At 45.9% G+C, this 25,454-nt stretch overlaps 1 protein-coding gene and 1 pseudogene across 2 annotated transcripts in view; both read left to right on the top strand.

Annotated features, from left to right (window-relative positions):
• LOC118845748 (high density lipoprotein binding protein) overlaps positions 1-25,454 on the top strand; it is a 90,437-nt gene that overhangs the window by 14,948 nt on the left and 50,035 nt on the right. The gene's annotated exons all lie outside the window — the stretch shown is intronic.
• Positions 6,519-7,385, top strand: LOC118845751 (annotated as a pseudogene).

Here is a 25,454-nt window from a genome sequence, read left to right as displayed (position 1 = left end):
TGGGCCCACAGAGTGCAGGCTGGAATGCCAGCTAGTCTGGGCCTGGTGATGGGCCGCATCTACTTCTTGAGGGACCAGCGTAACCAACTAACCAGGTACAGGTGGACTTGCCTTGATGCTCCTCAGGTCTGGCCATGCCTCAGGAGTGGGAGGGCCTGAATGGAGCCTGGAGAAGAGAGGCAGCAATGTGGAGCGCCTTGCCTGGCCTCCCCACTTGGTCCTCCTGGTGCAGGCCTCCTCTCTCCACGCCTTTGTCCCTCCTGTGCCTCATGCCAGGGTTGCACACCTCTGCTTCACCCGTCTGTTGTAAAAGTACCTGTTTTCTTCAAAGGTTAGCTAAGGAGCCATGTTCTACAGAGTCCTTTTCTTCTACCTCCACCTTCCCCCATTACCTTCTATTACTTGGCTTTCAAGGTGTCCTAAAAGTCTTAGTGCAGCTCCAGGCCTTGGGGAGCAGCTCAAAAGTGCACTAAGACTTTTGGGACACCCTGTCGGGCCGGTTTTTGCTTAGATATTTCTGTGTTGTTTCTGGACGTTGATATCAGGAAGATGCTTGAAGGCAGAGACCATTTCCATTTTTGTCTTTGTGCTCCCATGGCCTGGGCTGTGGCCTACACCCATGTTACACGGCTGAGATCCCATTGGGAGAAGCTTGTAGGGGCCTTCACCTCCTGCTCTAGCCTGGGACGGTGGGAGGCCTAGAAGATTGAGGAGGAGGGGAATGACCTAGGCTTGTGATTAGGAGACCACAGAGGTAGGCAAGGAGAGAAGGGGGGAGACCCCAGTGTGGGGAATGGCAGCATGGGGGCAGGGAGGGGACAGTAGATGGAGAGCCAAGAGGACTTGGCGGTTGCTTCCTGGGTCATGGCAGATGGTAGTGGGCCACAGAGGAGAAGCCCATTGGACTGGGGGAGGAGCTGGCTGATGCTCCCTTCACAGCTGTTTACACCATCTCCCCAATCTGCACAAACCTGGGCAGGCAGTTGGTGACTCTATGCCTTATTTTCCCCAACTCTTGAGCCTCTCTCAGCTTTATCTAGGGCCAGGAGCAGGTGTAAAGATGGGCTTGGAGCTTTCTGTTCCCAAGCTCTTGGGTGAACAGGTTTGGGCAAACTGTGGAGTTGGGGTCCTGACTCCCCGGAGATGGAAGGCTGTCTCCGCAGGCCCGCTGGTAGCAACCTTCTCCTTAGCAACTACTTCTGGCCTATGGGAGGGCAGCATCGGCAGCCCCCGAGAGCCCTGCACGATGTCAGGAAGGTTGCTACAACATGTGGCCTTCAGGGAGCTGGGGAAGAGAGTCTTTGGCCCAGAAGGAGCCAAAGGCAGACAAAAGAGGAGCCCAGTCCTGAAGGAGACTGCCGGTGATAGGCCTTTCTCAATGCTGCAGTGGACCCCCTGCACCCTTGAAGTTCAAAGAGTCAGGCCCAATGTTTCTCTTTGGTATTTTGGTAGGAATGCTGAGAGCATTTGTGGGCCCCTGAGAGAGCCCAGAATCAGGGAGGATTTTATTTCATGGAAGACCTTAATTATCTCTCCCCACCCCCCAACAACAAAATAAGTTAGTGAATTGTGCTCATATTTAAATATGTGACTTTGTCTCCCTTTGACCCCATGTAACAACTAAACTCTGGCATGTGTTTTACAATTAGCATCTCATCTAAATGGCTTTTCTTCCCATAATGGACCTCACCTCACTGCTAATGTCTTTGGCTCACCTTCTAGCTCCTCTTGATGGGGAGCTTGTGTGGATGTCAAGCTTGGTGTGTTGTCCCCTGGAACTTTTCTTTTGGCCTGTCCCTCCCCGCCAGGGCTTGGCACAGGATCTGGCACATAGTAGGCCCTTGAAATGGTGACTTGACTCGGCCTTCTTTCTGGTGTTGCGGTGGGGCTCACTGGTACCTACTGATAGTTTTAGGTTTTTAAAAAACATTTTTTTCAAGGCAGTATAGGCAAGCTTCTTCCCTTTCTCCCCTCCCCCCATTATTTAGAAGTGCACATAAAGTGGCCTCTGCCTGGGGAGCTTCTGGTCGATTGTCCCATCCTCAGACATTTTCAGTACTGGGAGCTTTGTTCTTTTGGCCATGAAGTACATACATGGTTGTCCCACAGTATATTTCATAAAAAGATTGGGGCTGAGATGGGAGATCTCTCAGAAATAAAAATCACTGCAATTCTGTTTATTTCAGCTTTTAGCTTTTATAACTAAATGGAATGAAGATTAGTAAGGCACTGGAGGTCTGGCTTAGCTTTTTGGCAAATAGAAGGTGAAACTGAGAGTGTTTGAAGAACGAAGTGTGTTTCTTGCTTTTGAAATGGGTTTTTTTTAATTCTCTTAATTGCTCTTGGAAGGGGTAGCCCTAGAGACCAGAGTTCTTTGTTCCCAGAGCAGACAGCATTTGGCCAAGGCTGGCAGAGCTCTCCTCTCTGCTCCCACGAACACCTAGCCCAGGAGGTGAGTGAACCCCTTCTTATCCTTCATCCTTAGCCCATCCCTTGTCACTTAGGGTGTGTCGAGTGGGGAAGGTAGCAGCAAGTGCCTGGTTTCCAAAGAGAATCCCTGGGAGGCAGACCTTGCCAGTACCTGGGAGCTTGGTGGGGGACACCAGAGGAGCTCTGTGTGCTTTGGAGTCTGGGACCCTTCCACAAGCTGCTGGTGTTTCATTGACCCTTCTTCACTTGCCTCTGCTAGATAGTCACACTTTGGAATGGGTGTTTAAAGAGGTGTTCTGGTGGTTACAAAAAAAGATGCTTGCTAGTTCTGAGGCTTCTGCAGTAATGTTGCATCTGAGGATACTGTTTAATCAACCCACTGGGTGTTACTGTTACCTTCAGATTAGGAATCTTGGTCTGCTGTGAGAGAAGGCCTTGGAAGGCTGTTAGATCCCTAAGTCATAATTTCTGGGGGTTCTCCTCTTCCTATAACCTAAACCAGTGCCAGAAAGTTGGCATTGGAGTAGTTTGACATTTGGACCGTGACTGGTTTTACTACCTCGAGATGAAGCAGAAGTGCTCATTAATGAGGCGTCATAAATGTTCCATTCCATTCTAGTTAGTCCCAAACCAGTTTGACCATGGAGCACTTTGGGCTTGGAAGATACTGACAAAAGCTGGTTGGGAGGCAGGGGCATGGAGTCTGGATTATGGAATTCCCCTGAGACAAAGGGTGGGGAATTGGGACTATTGAGAGCAAAGAAGAAAGGAAACTTTTTTAGAGTCAAAAAGGGTCACTCCTCCTCAGCGTTTTGGATATAGAAAGAATATTTTCAGTTACCTTGAAAGTCTTGCTTCTTTTACAGATGGGGTCACAAATGTAGCACATGGCAGAGTGAGGGTATTTGAACCTGCAGCCTCTGACCCCAAGTCCCTGGCTCCTTCCCTGGCACACGGCTGCCTTTACAGTGTCAGCAGTGTCAGCATTTTTCATAGAACGCTTATTCACGTTGCTTGGAACCCTGAGTTTGGGGGGAAATAGCTTAGCAAGTGCCAGTGTAGGCAATTCTGTGATTGTATGCTCAGTCTTGCTCTCCTTCCCCACCGAGGTGGATGGCATTTGAAAGGTGGCATAGTGAGTAGAGCACTGGCCCTGGAGTCAGAAGGACCCGAGTTCAAATGTGGCCTCAGACACTTGACACACTTACTAGCTGTGTGACCTTGGGTAAGTCGCATAATGCCAATTGCCTTGCCTTCCCCCCTCAAAAAAAAAAAAAAAGAAAAAGCAAGTGATTTGGGTACTTCCCTATGTCCCCCCCTCCTCCATCCATTTGGCTTTTTCAAGCATAGATTGTTCTGTCTGACTTCTTGGACTGCAAGTCCATGTAATCCCAGGTCTACCTTGGCCAAGTGACTCAACCTCCAGGAGTCTCGGTCTTCTTGTTTGTCAAACAAGGGGCTTGTCCTGGATGACCCTGGAGTCTCCTTGTCCTTGATCACAGCATGGTTGGCAGTGCTTTGGTGTCCTTGAGTCTGTGATTTTACCGGTTAGGCCGTGGTAATCTTGTTTTATTCAACACGGCTTATCTGGAATGTGGAGAGGATTCATGTCCTAGCACCACAGGCTGGGCTCGGAGCTGCTAGGGGGTTGCTTTTGTGGTATGCAGTATGGACAGCAGTGTTTCTCTAGATGCCTGGGTCACCTGGGAGGCTTGGTCTTGTAATGAGCAGAGTCTTACCAGCGTGGGTGGAAGTAGCATGATTGCTAGCAGTCTGTTACTGTGACCTGCTCTCTCGGTGGAAGAACCCAGAAGGCTCCCTTCTGCAGAGTCTGCAGATTACAGTGAGGACCTCCATTTTCCTGGCAGAAGGACGTTTGGTTAGTGGGAGGCAGCTGTCGTGGATTGGGGTGCTACTTCCTTACCGTATGACCTGGGGCGAGTCATTGAACTTCCCTTCCTCTAACGTAATCTTCAGTTTCCTCACCTGTAAAATGGGGAATCGTGGAACCTCAAGTTTGGAACGGGCTTCAGAAATCACCAGTGCCATGCACAACTGGGCAGAAATGTCCTTATCAAACCCATCCAGCTGCTGCTTGCATATCTCCAGGAGACAGTTCTCCCAAGGCAACTCGCTCATTTTCCTTGTGGAAAGAAGCTTCCCCTCTCTTCAAGCCGGAATCTGCTTCTTCCATTGAAGGAGAGAATATTTGTAAAATGCTTAGCACAGTACTTGGCACGTAGTAGGCCACAGAAATGCTTATTCCTTTCCCTCCTTCTGCAACTTCCTTCTCCCCATCTGAGGTTCTGCCTTCTGGGGTGGAGGGAAATGAGTCTTATTTTGTCTCCGGCGTGGCAGGTCTCCTGTTTGCTTCTTCTCCAGGTTCATCTCTAAATACCGCCTACGTACTCCACGGGGTTCTTGTGGGGCTCGATGGAGGTTAGGCTTCAGAGCTTCAGTAACATGTATCCTCACCACTCTCATCTTGCTGGAAGTCTTCTGATTATTTAAATCGCAGTCTTGTGACTGAGGAAACCCAGTGGGCTTGAAGGATCTTAAAGTTGGCTGCCAACAGTAATTGGAGGGGTCTAAAAGGAGACAATGGAAAAGATAGGCAAAGGTGTTTCTCTTCAGCATTTTTAAATTTATTATTTATTTATGTTTAGCATTCTTTTCTTTTAAATTTTTGAGTTCCAAATTCTCTCCCTCCCTCCACCTACTTACAAGGCAAGCAATATGGTATCAATTGTATGTGCGAAATCATGCAAAACATTTCTAGATTAGTGAAGTGAAGACATTCTACAGTTTATGCCCAGAGTTCATTGGTTTTCTCTTTGGAGGTGGAAGGTGTGTTTGCATCGTGAATCATCTGGAATTGTCTTGGATCACTGCGTCACTCAGAGTGGCCAGGCCACGGCTGATCATCACTACGTCACTCAGAGTGGCTAGGCCACGGCTGATCATCACTACGTCACTCAGAGTGGCCAGGTCACGGCTGATCATCATTACATCATTGTGGTCACTGAGCACAGCGATCTCCCGGTTCTTCTCACTTCACTTTGCGTCAGTTCATAGAGGTTTGGCCAGGCTTTTCTGACACGATTCCCTTGTCATTTCTCATGGCACAGTAGTATTCCATCACAATCACATACCACAACTGGTTCTGCCATTTCTCAATTGATGGGCATTCCCTCACTTTCTAATTCTTTGCCACCGCAAAAAGAGGGGTGTGTGTGTATGTGCGTGTTTGCGTATGTATGTATACACATACATATTTTAGCACCTCTTCCTTTGATCTCTTTGGGATACAGACCTAGTCGGGGCATTGCTGGGTCAAAGGGTCCGCACAGTTTTACAGCCCTTTGGGCAAAGTTCCAAATTGTTCTCCAGGATGCCTGGGCCAGTTCCCTGCTCCACTAACAGTGCACTAACGCCTCTATTTTTCCACATCCCTTCCTTGGCTGCCTCTTTTATGTGACAGAACTTTCTCCGTTCTATTTCTCCCTTCTGCCACCTCCCAGGGCATCCCACTTTCTCACCCATCCTTTTTTTTTAAAGATTATTCCCACATAATCTATGCACATTCATACCCTCTTATCTATGTAAACTCCTTTTAATTGGCCTTTGTTGGTGTTGTTCAGTCGTGCCCAAATCTTCGGGGCCCCACTGGGGATTTTCTTGGCAAAGGTGCTGGAGAGATTTGCCATTTCCTTTTCCAGCTTGTTTTACAGATGAGGAAACTGAGGTAAATATGGTGAAATGATTTGCTCAGGGTCACACAGCCAGTAAGTATCAGGCCAGATTTTAACTTGGGAAGATGAGTCTTCCTGACTGGAGGCCCAGCACTCTATCTACTGCACCACCTCGCTGCCCTAATAATGATAAAAGTTCTTAGGAGTGAAGCTGCATCAACCATGTAAGCGCTGCTTCCTGCCGCCGTTGCCGGTTGCTGCCGCTGTCTCCTGCACCCCCTCGGTGCTGCGTTACTGCCCGCCCCCCCCCCCCCCCCCCCCCCCGCGTTAAATTGAGGGACTGGGGGGGAGTGGTGGTCTGACAGGCATGGGGGAGGGGAGGCGCAGACACATGAAATGGCCACAGATGACAAGACATCACCAACATTGGACTCTTCTAATGATTTGCCTCGATCTCCTACTAGTCCCTCTCATCTCATTTAAAAGATCAGCCTGTAGCTCTTTTGTAAATCTTTTTGAGTTAGTAAAGAGAGACTGGAAGGTGGACAGGGAGATCAGCACTTTCTGAGTGGAAATTGGGCTAGTCCTCAACACTCTTCAAGGACACAACCTGTGAGATCCCCTGTAGCCTATAAAAAGCAGCTTAATGAGGAGCTACATCGTCGATCTTCTACCGTATCAGACACCAGAAGGAAAGCAGAAGCTGTCGTAGGAGGCCATGATCCTAGAACAGCTGTCCAGCTTTGAAGTCTCAGCACAGTATTAAAGTGTCTCAAGGAAATCATGGAGGGGAAAAGCCAGGATAGTGACCTGAAGCAGTACTGGATGGCAGATAGCCAATGTAAAGAATGTTAAGACTGTAGTGAGAAGTTTACCACCTTTAGGCGTAGACACCATTGCCGGCTGTGTGGTCAGATCTTCTGTAGTTGATGTTGTAATGAGGAAATCCCTGGAAAATTTATGGGCTATACAGGGGATCTTCGAGCTTGCACTTATTGTCGAAAAATAGCTTTAAGTTATGCTCATTCCACAGATAGTAATTCCATTGGGGAGGATTTGAATACTGTCTCAGATTCTGCCTCCTCTGATCCCATTGAACCACGAACACCTGTTGGTAGTAGAAAAGCAAGCTGCAACATATTTCTAGAGGAGGATTTAGCTTGGCAAAGTTTGATTCATCCAGATTCCTCAAGTAACACTCTCTCAACAAGACTTGGATCTGTTCAAGAGGATGCTGGAAAATCTCCTGCTCAAAACAGATAATGTTGTGATAGATAACCAGTCTATGAAAATCTCCCTTAGAGACTCTAGGATCACAGGAAGGATTTTAGAGGCCATCAGAGCGAAAACCCTCATGTTAGAGATGAAGAAACTGAGGTATAGACCAGTTAAATGTCTTAGTCCAGTGGGATAGCTAGGTGGCGCAGTGGAAAAGAGGGCCTGGAGTCAGGAAGACCCATTGTCTTGAGTTTGAATTTGGCTTCAGACACTTACTAGCTGTGTGATCCTGGGCAAGTCAGTTAACCTTGTTTTGCCTCAGTTTTTTATCTGTAAAATGAGCTGGAGAAGGAAATGGCAAACCATTCCTGTAAGTTTGCTAAGAAAATCCCAATTGGAGTCACAAAGAGTTGGGTACTACTGAAACAACTGAACAAACCAGGTCCTATCCACTGCATCATGGCTCTACATAGACATTTTGGCCTTTCTTTCATAGTACTAATCTGCTTCTGCTTATGGAAATGCTTCTTTCCCAGGGAATATTAGAGCTATTAATAAACATCCCCAGTTAAGAGTGAAAAAAAAAAGTTCTTAGGAGTTACATGTATCATCTTCTCATATAGGAAACAGTTTTACTTTATTGTGACCCTTATGATTACTCTTTCATGTTTACCTTTTTCTGCTTCTCTCGAGTTTTGTGTTTAATTGTCAGACTTTTATTTAGCTTTGGTCTTTTCATCAGGAATGCTGAAATTGCTCCATTTTATTAAATATCCATTGTTACCCCCTGAAGGATTATACTCAGTTTTGCTGGGTGGATTATTCTTGGTTGTAATCCTAGCTTCTTTGCCTTCCAGAATACCATGTTTCAAGGCTTCTGTTCCTTTAACACACGTGTAAGCCACTAAATCTTGTGTGATCCTGACTGTGGTTCTATAGTGTTTTCATTCTTTCTTTCTGGCTGCTGGAAGGAGCTTCTCTCTGACTTGGGAGCTCTAGAACTTGACTATAATATTTCTGGGAGTTTTCATTTTGGGATTTCTTTCAGGAAGTGGTTGGTGGGTTCTTTTGATTTCTATTTTACCCGCTGGATCTGAGCTATCAGGGCAGTTTTCCTTGATAATTTCTTGAAATATGATGACTCGGCTCTTTCTTTGATCATGGCTTTCAGGTAGTCCAGTAATTTTTAAATGATCTCTCCTGGACCTATTTTCCAGGTCAGTTGTTTTTCCAATGAGATATTTCACATTTTCATCTATTTTCCCCATTCTTTTGACTTTGTTTTATTGTATCTCAATGTCTTCTGGAGTTGTTAGATTCCACTTGCCTGATTCTAATTTTTAAGGAATTATTTTCTTCAGTGAGCTTTTGTACCTCTTTCCATTTGACCTGTTCTGTTTTTTAAGATGTTGTTTTCTTCGGTTTTTTTTCCTGCTTGCCTCTTTTACCAGGCTGCTAATTCCCTTTTCATAATTTTCTTGCATCACTCTCATTTCTTTTCCCAATTTTTCCTCTGCCACTCTTAGCTCTTTCTTGAACTCTTACCAGAATTCTTGTTGGGCTTGGGTCCATTAGCATTTTTCTTTGAGGCTTTAGTTATTAATCTGTTTACACATTATTGTCTTCTAAATTGATGTCTTGCTCTTTCCTGCCACCTGAGTAGCTTTTTATGACCAAATTCTGTGTTTGTTGTTTGCTCATCTTTCCAGCCTATTCCTTCACTTTGAACAACTTTATGTTAAAGTTGGGCTCTGTCCCAAGCTTTAGGCTTTTTCATGCTGCTGTTTTCAGAGGTAATTCTGGGGGTTTGCAAATTTTTGGTGCTTCCAAAGTAGTGTGAGCCTGGGAGAGGTGTGGTCACTGCTCTCCTGGTCTGTGCTCTGGTCTTTACCCAGGAAGGCCCCTGGTCCCCTGCAGCCACAAGTGCTAGTGTTCCCTTTATCTTGGAACTGTGACCAGGGCCCCTTGTCCCTTGTAACCAACCCCCAGAACTTCATGTGGGTAATAGAGTTGCCATTCAGAACCAGCTGTGCTCAATGCCAGCAAAAGGTCCCCTGTAATTGCTTTCTGACCCATTGTCCAACCTCCTTCCTCACTCCTGAGGCTGTTGCTGTTGCCATGTGTGTGGGTTCCAGACAAGCCTCCATCGTAGTATCACAGACTTCTCCTGCTCATCTCCTAAGTTTTCTTAGACCAGAAAAATGTCTCACCCTGACCTTGTGTTGGCTCTGCTGTTCCAGTTTGATTTGAAGTTTCATTTTAAGGTTGCTGGGACAGGAATGTTGGGAGACTTCAGCTGGGTGGCTGCCCCAGTCTACCGTCTTCCAAAGATGTTTTTAACAAGTTCTTTCACCATTGTCCGCCCGAGTACTTGATGTCACAGTGCCCAATGTACTTTAGAGGGTGTTGAAAGGGCATGGAGGAAACAAAGATGACTGAACCAACTGGATTAGAGCCAGTGGACCCAGAAGAGATGAGATGGATGTTGGAGGCCACACCATCACAGAGGTGGTCAGGGGGCCAGCCCATCAATAAGATTTGTATGGTAAGGGGATCTATATCTGTCTGTGTGTGTGTGTGTATACACACATACACATATACACCCACTTCTCTCTATATTTATAAGAGGATCATCTATGCATAGTCAACATGTCCTTGGTAGGCTTTCTTTCCCAAGTGATATTGTGGAGCAGTCAGTCAGGAAACATTAATTAGGTGCCTCCTTTGTGCCAGGCACTGAGCTAAGAACTGGGGATACAAAAAAAAGGCAAGTGCCCAGTGTCCTGGGGAAGACCACATGCAAACAGTTACATCCCCAGGACAGAGTGCAGTCATCCAGAGAGGAAGGCACCAGTATTAAGGGGGATGGGGAAGGCTCCTTGTAGAAGGTGGGATGTGAGCTGGGACCTGCAGGAAGCCAGGAGGTGGAGATGAGGGAGAGCGCTCCAGGTCTAGGGCCCAGCCGGGGACAGTGCCTGTGCTGAGAGATGGAGCAGCCAGGAGACCAGTGTCACTGGGCTCAAGGTAGAATATATCTTTACTGTCACATAATTGACTTAACAATATAGAAAATGAACCATCCTGCCCCCATGTGTTGATTTAATTTGGGTTGTCTCCTCTCATCCTCATAAAAAAAAAAGTTAAAGGTTCCTTTAAAAATAGGCCAGAGAGCTTCATTTGGCCTATCATAATTTTGAGCCATGTTTCATAAAATGGGCATGTATGCTCCCCACCATGATGGAGGAGGGACTGCCTGCGGAGGCTGTGAGAGGTGTTCCAGTCAATCACTGGTGTTAGGAGATGTCATTGTGCTCATGGCATCAAGCCCTGGAGCACAGGCGAATTTGCTAGAAAAGATCCATAATCCCTCTAGTCCAGTGGCTTCTTTCTGTTAATTATTCCCAATTATTATTTTCCTATCCGTAATTTGTTTGAACATATTCATTTGTTTATTCTTAGATCGTGAGCCCCTTGAGGGCAGAGACTGGCTTTTGCCTTTCTTTGTATCCCTAGCATTTTGCACACTGTCTGGCACATAGTAGACACCTCATAAATGTTTGTTGACTGACTGGGTGGGTGAGGTATATGTGATGAAGGGAGTCCCTGTGAAAATATGTCACCCCCACAGTACAGCTTGGAATGCCTTCCTTTATACAACCCAGTAGTCATAGAGACTCATTTGGATTTGAATTTGGTTTGCATCCAATAAGGAACAATTTTTATCATCGTTTCTTTGATTGACAGGATCCTCCTGTCCCCGCTTCCCATCAGTGCTTGGAAGCATTTGTGGAGAGATACTGGAAAGGGTCCTTTTCATCCTCTGTTGAGCCACTGACGTTGGGCCCTGTCAGAGTTCAGAGGAGGAGGAGGGTGTTCAGCCCCAAGTTCTCTCTTTCACTGTCCAGTAAATGCTTGTCCAGGACATCATCTTGCTTCTTACCCTAGTTGGAAAGTATGGGAGAGCCTGGGTTCATCTTCCCTGTGACTTGTCATACTTGGTTTGGACGCCCATTCCCACCCCACGTCCTCCTCCCAGTCTCGTGCTAGCTTGGATCAAGCAGTGTGTGACAGAGAGAAGTCCCCGAGTCAGTTGAGAAGTCACAAGTAAGTGGAGCTGCTCTCTGAAGTTTGAAGTGATGGGGCCCGACCAGTCTGTGTGGCTGGATGGGGGGGAGCTCCAAGGAGTCAGACAGGGAAAGGCTCCATGACTTAGATGCCCGGGCTTATGCAGCTGCTATGTTGAAGAGACAGAATTGGAGCCCACGTCTTCCTTCCTCTCCAAGTAAAATGGTGCCTGCAGGTATGGGAGCTTCCTAAGGATCAAAGCAGTGAGAGAGACCATTGACAGGAGGATGGCGGAATCACTGAATTTCAGTGGGTGGGATCTGAGGGAGCCAGCCTTAAGCCCCTCATTTTTACAGATGAGAAAACTCCATTCCTTGTAGTTCTGAAATACATGGCTTTGAGGTTAAACAATTGCCCTGGGTCTTGTCTTGCTTGGCTATCCCCCATGGAATGCCCTCCTTCCTTGAATACCTTGACAAGCCTGCCCCCCCCTCCCGCCCTGGGCTTCCCTCGGTTGGTTAAAATTCCACCTTTTGGTTGCTTTTCCCTCCTTGTGTATCTTGGCATGTACCTGGTTATTTACATGTTGTTCCCCCCTTTAGAATATAAGCTTCTTGGGGGCAGGAACTATTGACAGCTTCCTTTGTATCTTAAATACTTAACCCCTGTAAATGCTTAATAAATGCTTGTTGGCTGCCTGTCTGCTTGATAGAGCTACAGATATGGAGATATGCAGGATTATCTGGACTTTGGGAGGGTTTTGTTTTCTGGTCTGTGGAAAAGCATAAAATCCTCATTTGGATGGGTGGCAGGCAGGAGCCTTGGGATTAGTCTTTCAAATTCTTAAGTATTTCCACCCAAGCTTTAGTAGCTTTGTATCCATAGCAAAGGTCTTTGCTTGTAAACATGAACTAAGGTAACTTTTGCTTATGGAAAATTATTCTGCGTTAGTTGGAGGACCCTCCCCCCGCCAAACACACACACACATTTCTGTCACATATAGGGGTGCCTTCCTTCATCACATGTGGAAATGGTTTGTAATAACTTTCCAAGATTGTAGTGGGTGGATTTTTAATTAGCGAACCCAGGTCCAGGAGGGGAGTGCTTGTGAGAAGTGCTTCTGGCCTCCTCTTCCCTTTCCATTCTGGTTCTTGGATTTGCCTCCCCTTGGGTGGAATCTTGGCATTGAAATGGAGACTTGCCTTGTATTTGGGGGCTATTCTCCCCAGCTGCTTCTCAGCTTCAGCTGCCAGTTTGCCTCTGCCTTGTCCTCATGTGTCCATACACACACACACACACATAAACATAGCTGTTATAGGTATAGCCAAGATTGATTGGTCCCATGTTATCTCAATATCATCAGTTTCTTTAAAATAATTATTGAAAGGGGGCTTGAAGGGTTTGGTTTGCACTTCCTTCCTTCAGATAATGCCAGTGCAGGGTATATTTCCTTTCTAGGGGGCTGTCCCCAAAGCCTCGGAAGGATTCTGTAGTCCCTTGGAAGCTCACCCCTTCAGTTCTGTTGACTGTGGCTTCGGGGCTCCTGGGTTCAGGGGATAATAGAAGAGCAGAAATGGGTGTGGTATTTCATCCCCAAAAGGGGGTAGGGGAGGACATGGGAGTGAATACTGCCCAGTGGCTGATCAGGTGACTCCTTCCTTTGCCACAGTGCTCTGGCATTTTCATTAATATTTGATTTGCCTTCTTTCTAAGGATAACGATTCGATCACTGACTGGAATTAAACTTCTCATTTATAAGTCTAAAATAGGTGGTTTTCATTTCTTTACAGAGCAAAGGGAGCTGCTGGTTTTTGCCAAGAACATGTTTGCCTTATTTTTAATTCCTTTTGTAAGACTGCTCTTTTAATATGGGTTCTGGGAACCGTAGGGTTTGGAGTTATTGAAGGCAAGGGAGAATTTGTCTTCCTAAATGCAGGCTTGGCTCAGCCTGCTATTGATGGCCTTTCCTGGAATTCCTGGGCCTAACAGGACCTGGTTCTCTAGGCCTGTGTTTGAATTGGACCAGGAATGATGTTTCTGCATATTCTGAGCACTTTAAAGGGGTGGGGAGCTTGTGGCCTGGGCCACTGTTTCCCTCTAGGTCAGTTTTGAGCCCTCAGATTCCCCACCCGTTGTATCATGTATCTTCTATGAAGGTCATTCTTGTGTGTTTCTGAATTTTCTCCAGGATTTTTTTTAAAGATTTATTTATTAATGAGTTACAAATTTCTTTCCCATCTCTCCCCTCCCCCCGCCCCAAGATGACATGCATTCTGATTAGCCCTTCCCCAAGTCTGCCCTTCCTTCTGTCCACGGCACCCTGCCCTCCTCGCCCCATCCCCTTCTCCCTTACTTTCTTGTAGGGCAAGATAGATTTCTATACCCCATTGCCTATATATCTTATTTCCCAGTTGCATGTGAAAACAATTTCTGACATTTGCTACGACTTTTCTTTCTGTTTCTTTGATAAAGCTCACATTTGGGTGCTTATACAGAACTCTCCTCCTCCTGGTTTTTTAGAATTTATTTTGAGTAGCAAACTTCTCCTGCTATATGCTCCTCAAGCAGATTCCAAACCCTCCTTGCTGCGCTCTGTGAGAGTCCTTTTCTGGTGGCTCATGGCTCTGGCCACTAAATGAAGGCCTCATGTCACTGCCACCCCTGATGCCAGCTCAGATCTGGGAGACTTTATCCCTAGGTTGTCTAAAGAGTGATAAGTTGTTGGGTTTTTCTTTTAACCTCAGCAGTTCCTGAAGACGGTCTACCAAGTAGTAAAAGAGTGATGTAATGCCAGAAAGCTCTAGGTTTGGATCTGGGCCTTAGTAGCTGGGTGACACTAGGCAGATTATTTAATCTCTGTGTGCTGTAGTTTCTTGATCTGTAAAATGGAGCTGACCATCCCTGTAGCACTGAGGCCCAGATATCAAAGTGCTTTCTAAGCTGTAAAGCTCTTTCTGTAGAAGCTGGCTGTGCTATCATTACTGTCTATGTCAGCATTCAAGCCAATGGGACCATTGAGACTTCAGGAAAGTGCCTTTGTGTGTACCTGTGTGCTGTGGGTGTCTGCATGTGGTAGCTGTACGGCTATAGCCATGAGTGTGCACATCTGTGTGTCTGCACGCTGGAAGCCACAAGCTATCCATACGCTAGCTCCCGTCTCTGTAGACTCTCACTCAGTGACCCCATCAGTCCCCGTGGGTTCAACCCTTGTCTCGGGATGGATGACTCCCATATCTGTCCATCTAGCTTCAGTCTTCCTCTTGAGCCAACTAGCAACCAGATCTCTCCCGTAATCACCAACGACTTATGTCAGGCAAAGTCTCCTCTCTTCCTGATGACCCCAATTTCTGCCGAGGGCATGGCCCTCGTCCTGGTCACATAGTTTTGCAGCCTCAGTCTTCTTTTCCTTCTGCCCCTTCCCCATTTCCAGTCAGTCTCCATGGCCTATGAATTTGCTCCCCAAACATTTCTAGCTGCTGTTCCCCTTGGGAGTGGAAGTGGGGTCCACTGTAAACCAAGAGCATTGCTCTGGAGTCAGATGTCATCTGGAACATTAACTAACTCCCCAGGCTGCTCCTCTGTAAGATGAGGCACCTTCCCTCTAAGTCGGCACCTTTTCTCTCCTCACCTCTCCCTTAGGCTGCTGCAGTGACCTCCTAATTGGTTCTCCCGTCTGTGGCTCTGATGTCTCCAGTCAGTCCTTCATATAACTGCAAAATCAGTGTTACTGTGTCTCTTCCCTGCTCAACAAACAAACAAAACCCAGCAGGGTGGGACATGGATTAGGATGAGGATGAGGGAGGTCAAAGACTGGGAGGCCACAGGGAAGCCATGAACACAGCACTGGGCAAGGTGAGCCTCACATATCTCCTTCCCTCCCCCTCTCTCTGATTACATTCTAACAAAGAGGAATGACTCATTACTGATGTGGAAGTATGATCAGACTGCCAGCTTGTTAAAAAGCCAAGATCAGAATTACTAGAAAGCTATAAGAAAGAATATAAATGGGAGAAAAATAGAGGGTACAACGAAAACAACTCCATCTTGCCTCCTGATAGAAAAGAGGGTATGGACAGAAGAAAGGTTGTAGGTGACTGATATTTCACACTGAAGTCTAAGTGACCTAGCCCAGCTGCCATAAGAGACCAAAGGCACCTAAGAAGCACCTCTGCCAGAAAACACTATTGACTTACCAAGCTAAGGGCCAAGCTGGCTTAGAAAATAATCTAATGTGTAAATTCTTACAAAGAAGGAGATGCTCAGTGGAGCAAGGCTGCCTCAAAAACAGAGATGGTGAAAAGGATTTAAAGAAAGTTTGGTGATAGACCCAACCAGAATCATCCCGAGGGCACTTAGAAGAGAAGAATGGAGGGACCTCAACAAAAAGGGCCAGCTGAGCCCCTACCCCGGTCATCCTGGATTTGCTTGTCAAGGATGAAGAAAAGACAGTCAAAAAGAACTGGCTGAGAGGAATGGTGTGATTAGAGCAGAGGGACCAAGAGAGACCCTTGGTGGAGGGGACCCGATTATGAGTCATTGTGGGATCTATTCACAAGGAGTACGAAGGAGAACCTCTCAGAGGTGTGGAAATCAGTATCAAAGAGAAGGGACTGAGACTCTTAACAACTAATCACTGCTATGCCTACTTTACCATTGCTGTATGATTTTTATGAGAATCATCTGTGCAGAGCAGGGACATCCTTGATGATCGTAGGATCATAAAGTTAGAATGGGAAGAATTTTGGAGGCCATTGAGGCCAATCCCCCATTTTACAGATGAGAATACAAAGGACTAGAGAACTTAGGTCACTTACCCAAGGTCACACAGCTGTCTGAAGCAGGATTTGAACCTAGCTCTTCTTACTTTCCACTACGCCTTGCTGCCTCTCAAAGCAAGTTGGAGTGTTGGGGAGCAGCCAGTCTTTAGCAAGCGATATTCCACAGTAGACACTTGTTTTTCATCTTACAACGGACAGAAAAATTTAGAGAATACAAGATTCCATTGCTTGGGTTTATTGTTTGGTTATAAGAATGTGTATGTTTTAGTAGGACAAAATGGTACCTCCTTCCTCTTAAAGTTGTTTCCTATCTATATATCAAAATTATTCAAGATTCCTTGAAAGATAGAACAGAGGGAACCTTGTTCACACTCTTGGTAATTAGTATCAGGGAAGTGTAAAATGGGTCTATAAATGTTTCCAGAGGTATTTGTGGAAGAGTTCTGTTGATAGAGCTTCTCTTTGGAGATCCCATTGTGTGCAAGTAATCCATAGCCATTTGACTATTTGGTTTGACCATCCACAAAGGAAAAACCAAGTGGATGAAAAATGTAGTTAGACATACATCCTCCAGAGCCTGTCTTTTTTGGATAAGAACAGTACCTGTGGATGAGCCGGGGTGGGGAACCTGCAGTTTCAAGGCCACATGTGGCCCTCTAGGTCCTTGAGTGTGGCCCTTTGACTGAATGCAAACTTTACAGAACAAATCGCCTTAATAAAAGGATTTGTTCTGTAAAACTTTGTCTAGCCACTGGACAAAGGAAAGTGGCCTGGACTAATAGCCTCAAACTTCCCCTGGAAATGTAGGTCTATCTTTTTAACATCAAAATTCTGAGAATGTTATGTGACTGTAAGCTGTGGTATCGTGGTCTCCTATGGCCCTGTTGACTTGCACAACGTTGGGGGGAGCAGACAGCAATAGAAAACAAGTAAGGAATACAGCTGGAGAACCAGGGTCAAGCGTGTTCTCAGAGAAATGTGCCCTTTAGATAGCAGATGGGCTTCTCGAGCGGCCTGAGCCTGGGGACCTCTGGTGCAGTGTGTGGGTAGGCACAGATGGGCTGCAATCTGCTTCCTGGAAGGGATGTCCATGGCAGTGGGCTCTGCCAGCTGGAGTGTATGTTTACATATGTGTGTACCTGTTCCCTTCTTTCCTCCCTCCCCACATGGAAGGTAAGCTCCTGGAGGGCAGGGACTCTTGGAGTTTCTTTCTTTACCTAAAGGTGTCTAAGTAGGGCCAGAGTACACAAGGTGCTGGGCCAGGAGTCAAAAGAACTGAATCTAAATCCTGCCGCAGGGACTTCCGGCTGAGTGACCCTGGGCAAGCCACTTAGCTTCTACTTGCCTTGGTTTCCTCAACTGCAAAAAGAGGGTAATCACAGCACCCACCTCCCAGGTTGTTGTGAAGATACGGTGAGACATTTGTGAAGCGCTTATTAGCAGTATCTGGCACACAGTAGATGCTTCATAAATGATTGTTTCCTTCCTTTCTGTCCACGATATCCGCTTATGCTGTAGTGAATGTCCTTTTGAATTCAAGCGAACAATTCATGAAGCGGTCTCTTAAGGCCTAGCAGGGTTTCATGCGCTGGGGCAAAGGGAGGCCCGTGCTGACTGGATGCATCCTTCAAGACTCTTAAACTTCCTGTCATTAATCATCTTGTGTTTGCTTTTTAGTTTGTTTACAATCAGATTATTCTGACATGTGTTACTGGTGGCTAACCGGGAGATGGGCCCATTGTCTTCGCATTGACCAGAGGTGGTCCGTGGTCTCTGGGGGAGTTTGAGTTCTCTCTCTTGTTGTCTAAGAAAGACCACCTAGATCTGAGCCATGTTCATGGCATTGGGAAAGGCCTAGCTAAAGAAGGCTGGCAAACTCATTTCCTGTCAGAGATGGGGAGAGTGAGGGTAGCGCCGGGCCTGGTTGCCAGGGGGACTCGAGAGTGACAGCTGTCCTGGGAGCATTCCAGAACAAGTGCTTCTTCATGTGGCATGCTGGGAGTTTGGCTCTGTGCCTGACATTCCTTCTCGTGGAACTGGTCCCTCCTAACTCCAGCTGATGTTGGGTGGCATGGGATGCCAAGGGAAGAGGGGTTACCGGGGTCCATCCTTCCTTACAGGAGGAAGAGGAGGAGAGATGGTTTGGGGTCTTCCTTGGCTCACCTGGTTGTGCCTGGCTTTTCCCGCATCCTTTTGTGTCATGGAATGCTGGACCTGTGGTGTGTTCACATGGACATGGAAACTGGGTCCTGGGTTTGGGGGCTCATCCCTATACACTTAAGGGAGTTGAGGCACAGTGACCATTGTGCCATCTCCTGGGTCAAACAGATGCCAGGCTTAGGGCCCATCAGGCTGGATGTTGTCCTTCATTTCTTTCTTGTCATTTCCCTCATTGAAAAAATAAAAAGTTTTATTGGTGGTCTTTTTTTTTATACCACTTCCATTTCTTGATATTCCCCCTTTCTCCTCAACCAGCAAGCCTTCCCTTATAACAAAGATTAAGAAACATAAAAGCAACACCTGAGTAAAACCAGCCAGCATTTTAGCAGTATTTGACAGCATATTCAATGTTCCATACCCCTTGATCACCACCCCTTGAAAGGATGTGCCAGTATCTTCATCCTGCCACTCTGGGGTCTGTTTGCCCCCAGTACTGCTTAGCTACAAACCAGTTTGGCCTTGACCTCCTAGATGGGAGTACCATCCATCTGTCCTTGTGTTGAGTCTAGTTAGGGGTCAGCGTGCAATGGGGCCTCTTCCTTGGGTGAGGGGGCATCTCTTGCTTTCTTGTCAGTTGTGTAAGTGTATAGATTTTTAATGAAGGTCTTAGCTCAAGAAGAAATGCACCGTGCTAAGCCTGTGAGCCCTCAAGTTGAATCATGGAGCCTACGTGATTAGAAGACAAAAGACACCCCAGAATGCTGAGGATTTACCCTGAACCTGAGGTATAAAGATGGCAGGATCTGTGAAGTGGAGGTGTCCCCTTCCCCTGCTGGTATCTGAGGAATCCAAAACCGGGTACAGGTCAACACAATAGATGTTTACCAAATGTCTGCACTGTGAAAGATCAAAAGATAGCCAGGCCCCGGATGCTCAAAGTGCTGATGATCTAGAAATAATAGAAATATCTTCCAACAGTGTTGGGAGAAAAGTGGTCCTGATCCTGTTTTTTTACATCCTCCTCCTCATCCATAGTATTCTTTCTCATACCCCTCTCAGAGAGCCATCCTATATGACAAAAGAGTATTTTTTAGAGAGGGGAAAAAAATCACTCATGGATATGTTGAAAACCGGTATCCTGTATAACCTCCTCAGAGGGGTGACATGGGGATGTCTTCTCTTCTTAAATTTGGGTCTTGCTTGGTCTTTGGTGTGGGGTTGTTCTGTCCATCTCCGTTGTCTCTCATTTTCTTGGCTCTCCTGGCTTTGTTTTGCATCAGTTCATGGACATCTTTCCAGACTTCTTTGAGTTCATCCTGTTCATCGTTTCCTCCATCACAGTCATATCATGTTATGTTCATGTACTATCATTCGTATGGCCATTTCCCCAATTGATGGGCATTGACTTTGTTTCCTGTTTTTTGCTGTCACAGAAAGCTCTGCTCTAAATATTTTGGAGCACAGAGGGACTTTGTTCTGATTGAGGACTCTCGTCTTAGTGTACGGGTGTATTCATTCCTAGCCCCAGAGAGACTGAGACCTGTCCAGGGTCATAGCTAGTGTCACCAGTGGGGTTTGAACCCAGATCTCTCTGAAGGCCAGTGATTGTTCTTTGTGAAGCAACATGCTGCCCTAGGGAAATATGACTCTATTAACTTCTGCAAAGTTCTCTTGGAACTCAGAGGAGGAGGAGGAGCAGGAATCGCAGAGAGCTTGTTGGTGGAGATGGTGTATCTGAGAAGAATAATTCAGGACAATTACAGGCATACCTCCAGACCATCGCAATAAAGCAAATATCACATTAAAGTGAGTCACATGAATTTTTGTGTTTCCCGGTGCATATAAAAGTTATGTTTACACTATAGTCTATTAAGTGTCCAATAGTATTATGTCTAAAATATGTATACATACCTTAGTTTAAAAATACTTTATTGCTAAAAAATGCTAATTATCATCTGAGGCTTCAGTGAGTCCTCATCTTTTTGCTGACTAAGGGTCTTCCCTCCATGCTGGTGGATGCTGATCAGGGTGGTGGTTGTTGAAGGCTAAGGTGGCTGTGGCAATTTCCTGCAATAAAATAACAATGAATTTTGTTGTATTGATTGACTCTACCTTTCACTTGAACGTTGTAGAGTTATTAATTGGCCCAATTTCAATCTTGTTATGTCTCAGAGAATAGGGAGGCCCGAGGAGAGGGAGCAAGATGGGGGACTGCTTGGAACATTTGGAACACCCACAACACACCAACGTTTCCGTTAAGCTCACTGTCCTATGGGCTTGGTTCATGGCACCCTGAAACAATTCCAGTAGTAACATCAGAGATCCCTGATAACAGATGTGATAATGAAAAAGTTTGAAATACTGTGAGAATGACCACAGTGTGACATGGAGGTGTGAAGTGAGCACGTGCTGGGGGAAAATGGTGCCTATAGACTTGTTGGATGCAGGGTTGCCACAAACCTTCAGTTTGAAAAAAACAAAACCAAACAGTATCTGCAAAGCACAACGAAATGAGTTCTGCTTGTACGTGTCTGAACCACCTGGTGTGCCTGTGATCTTACTTAATAATGTGATAGTTTTGAAAGTGAATAGATGACGATGAGGGAACTGTAGAAACAAAGGCCTGGCTGTTGGAAAGCACAGGATGGGTGCCTTCTACCTGGTGTTTACTAGAGTAGAAGGTTCCCAACCTCCTAGGTTCCGCCCCTTTAAAATGTTAATCATTTACTTGGAGTGTGGCTGAGACTGGTGTGTGATCAGAGGCCATTTTTCCAGACTCTGTATCAGTAAAAACTGTCTTTGAATTTCTAAACCCAGAGGTAAGGGTTGTCATTTGCATCTTTCCATAGGACATGCCACAACTCCTCACACATAGTAAGTAGGTGCTTATCCTTATTAGGGGGTTAGGTGGTATGGTTGCTAAGAGTTCTGGACTTGAATTCAGGAAGACTTGAATTTAAATTTCCCCTCAGACACTTGCTAGTTATGTGAACCCTGGACAAGTAACTTAAACTGCCTCAGTTTCCCTTCTATGAAACTGGAGTAATAATCGCACCCATCTCCCAGGGTTTCCTAAAACATTAAATGTGATAATGTGTGAAGTGCTATGTAAACCTAAAGTGCTGTATAAATGCTAGCTATTATCATTACTATTATTTGTTGATGGATTATAGGTGAGTTTGACAGCTTACTGCATTTGTTTCTGAGCAGTTCAAGATTACACAGACATAACTGAAAACAGGGAGTGTCTTCAAAGGGTCCTTACCTTTATTTACTCATTCCCACAGTGGGATCTCTATTACCTTCCTCTGCCAAACAAAGACATTTTATCGAAGCCTGTCTCAACCTTGTAGTACAGCTTGAATCTTGTTATCAATCTGGGTGGGAGAAGGGGACCCCAGGCTCCCCTGATTGGAGTAGAAGATCAAGAATTGGTTTCCTGTGCCAAAGGGATGAGCTCCTAGCTAGAAAGGATTTTAGGACCACCCAGGAGGCAGGGGATAGAAGGGGGAGTGAGGCCAATGTCCAGATAAAAGAATCAAATAGAAAGATGGAGAATAGCACTGATTCATTGACAAGGGTGAGTAAGGCTCTTCCTGTCACTGAAGGCCACTGTATGGGTTATCACCAGAGGGAACTTGGAATTGGCAGCAGTGGAGAAGGCATCCCTGGCTTGAGTAGGACTTAGGCTAGGTGAGCCCAAGCCCCTTCAGCTTCAGATGGATCCACATCTGTTAGTTAGCCACACTCATTGTCCTGCCGATGTTGACTTTGATCTGAAACTTGAGGCCGCTTGGGCTTTGCATAGGCTGAGGTGGTGTCCATCAGGACTGGACAGTGGTGCAGAGAATAAAGGCTGTTTTCACTCACTGAGAATGCAGTTGGTCTTCCTTTGGACTGGAAGAGCATGTGATAGACTGGCATTTCACTTTCTCATGCAGCAAGGAATGAGTCACCTGTGTTTAACTAGGCATGAGAGTTTGGGCAGTCACTTTACCATCTGTAAAATAACTGTATGAGAGGATCCTTGAAGTTTCTTTCAGTCCTGAAAAATCTGAGAATGACTTGTTGGTGTGTAAGATTGTTGAGAGAGATCACTCCCAAGATGCACAAGACAACAAGACAGGAGAGTTGGTGGCTTTTCCCATGATGCTTTCTCTTACGCTCATTTTAAACACTGCTTTTATCATCATTTAATTAGTGAGTTAATGATGATGATGCTGAATACAACCCTGGTTGGTTGTTTTGTCTGTCACCTCAAATTGAATCATAGCGACTTTGGGCTTGCCTTTCCCCATAAACTCCAGAAGTCTTTCACATAAACTGCTGTCTGAGCATACTTCCCCCATCCTGAACTTTGAGGTTAACTTTTTTTAACCCAACTATAGGACTAGGCATTTCTTTCCTCTTCTATTTCAGCTTTTATGATTCAGCCCCTACTTTGGCTGGCTAGGGCCAGTTTCATTGGCCCTGGAGTCGGCCATGAGAGTTGGCTCTTCCACCCTTGTATTATTGGCAAATTTAATAGATGTGCCCCCCCTGCCTTCATCCAAGCCATCAAAAAAATGGGCCCCTGAAAACCTCCCTTCATGCTGACCTTGATCACTTTTTGCAGTCTAGTCATTCTTCTCACTTGACATTTCATGCTCTTCCTGCCCCCTTGTCTGGGTGGGCCTCATGAAAGACACAGGATACCTGAACTTCTTCAAGCTCTTTCACAGTGTCTGAAGTATGTTCACAATTTTCCAACCTAGTGGCCCTGAACAAAAAGGAAAGTGAGTTAAATTGGGCGTGATCTGCCTGCCATTAGCCTCTGCCGAGTCTTAGTGAACATTCTTTCCTAAGTATTTACAAAGGATTCCTTTAATGCTCCAATTCGTGGAAGGATGTGGCTCTTGAGGCAAGATAATGAATTTGAGGAAATCAGGGATTCACTGAGGCAAGAATGGGGGCGGGGTGACAACTTGGGCAAAGTGTCCAAGAAAGGACTTGAAATGACCCAAGTAATAAGGCGTTCACTTTGACTGGAACACAGACATGAAGAAGAAGAATTTTTAATGAGGCTACAAAGGTGAGCTCTTCAGGAGCAGAGATCAGAGTTTGGTTTGGGTGGTTGGTTGGTTTCTGCCTTTTTTTTTTTGTAAGCCCAGGGTTTAACCCACTGCCTGGAACATTAAGTGCTAAATAAATGCTTATAGATTGGACTTGATCAGGTTGTGAGGGACAAAGTTTGTATTTCATGTTACAGACAATGACCCATGGCAGTTGGGTGGAAGATGGCATAGAGAGAGTAAAGACTAGAAGCTGGGCACCTAGCAGGAAGGCTATGATTGCAGGGAAGATGTAATGAGGCCTGAATGAGTCAATATGATAAGCATTTATTAAGTAAGTGCCTGCTATATACCAGACGCTGGAGATACAAAGAAGAAAAAGACAGTCCTTGCCCTCAGGGAACTTACAATCTAGTGGGACAAGCTGAAAAGGAGGCATGATGATGTCAGTGGAGTTGAAACCAAGCAGAGCAACTGGTACCTGGGCATTTGAGCCTTCTTTCTATAAAAGGAGGCCATGGGAGGAGGTTTTTGCTCCTTCCTCAGGCCCTCCAAGTAGAGGGGCAGGGGCAGCTGAGGGCACTGAGCAGGTGTGAGGACCAAAGGTGATGCCATGTCATGATGATGAGTTTCCTGGTGATGAACTTATCTTGGGGGAGGGGGTCAGGGGAGGGAGGTATCATAGTGATGGTGGAGTCAAAACCAAGCAGAGCAGTGGGTGGCAAATGAGAGGACAGAGAGGCGGTGAGCGAAGAGGAGGCCAATCTGCAAGCCATGATGACTGATTGGATTGAGGAGATGTGAGGGGCCAGAGACCAGAAGAATGAAGGCAGAAATAGAGGAGCTGGGAAGAGAGGGTGAATGGGGGGTGGGGGGAGGTGAAGAGGGATACTTAATGTGAGAAATGGGTAAAAGTTAGGGAAAGTTAGGGTTCCACAGAATGATTAATGAAGTGTCGGCTTGAACAAAGGAGGAATAAAAATTAACCAGGATGAGGGTCCCCAGCCAATGGGAATAGAGTTTGTGGTTCTGCAGAAACCACAGATCCAGGATGTTAGGAAAACTGGTCTAAACTAGCCAGATAATGGTCAGGGTTGAAGTGAAAACTGGGTCAAATGGCTACCACACATGCTAATTGAATATTGCCTTACACACCCACAGGGAGGAGTTTTCCTCCATTTTGAACATGGGATGTATGATGAATGAGTCATGTTTGTACATAATCAAGGAGAGAACATGCCAGGGGCATGTAGGGAAGATTGTGACCTAGAAGAGAGTGCACCAGTCCATTCTCTGAAGGGAGGTACTAAACCAACGGTGCATCAATCTGTGTCAGTCTGACAGAACAAAGTTGGTCTCATCCCTGTACTCTCCACTCCCTCTTCCTAAAGAAGGGTTGAGCCCGCTCCTGGCCAGGAACGTTTACCAATTCCTTTGAGTTCCTCAATAATAATAAGTTGCCCTTGAGACCTGAATTTCAGTGTCAGGTGTATTTCTAACACTTCATGTCCTCTTTTGTTTTCATTGGGTGCTGTTCTTTGGTATTTTGGAAAAAAAAATTGTTACATTCATGGATCATGTTGCTTTAGCCATAGCCTAATCAACGGCAGAGCAGCATTTTGGTGCCTTTGTAGACTTTTTCGTCTTTTCCGTGGCTTCCTTGGGTTAGAAATCTGGAGTGGTGCTCTGGGTCAAAAGCACTGGGCATGTAAGTCACTTTCATTCCTTCTCACTTTACACAATCTGAACCTACTTTTAAAGGAAGGGCATGGAGGTAGTCAGTGAAGGCAGAGGGACAGAAGATGGAGCCTTGAGTGAGGTGAGGCAAGGAGGGCTGGATGGCAGAGTGTACGAGGGGACAATGGTGAAGAAAGCTTGGAGGAAACAGGCAGGGCAAGATTGGCAAGTCCAAGCAGGAGTTTGTTACTATTTGATTCCGAGCTGTATGAAATAGGGAGCTGTTGGAGTTTATTGAGTGGAGTTAGACATGTTTAGGTCTGTCCTTGAGAAAAGTCTCTTGGGCATCACTTTGGTTGGTCTGGAGAAGATTAATAGTGGAT

The sequence above is a fragment of the Trichosurus vulpecula genome, chromosome 4 (genome assembly GCF_011100635.1).
Source record: "Trichosurus vulpecula isolate mTriVul1 chromosome 4, mTriVul1.pri, whole genome shotgun sequence".
Lineage (NCBI taxonomy): Eukaryota > Metazoa > Chordata > Mammalia > Diprotodontia > Phalangeridae > Trichosurus > Trichosurus vulpecula.
This window is presented reverse-complemented; position numbering and strand designations above follow the sequence as displayed.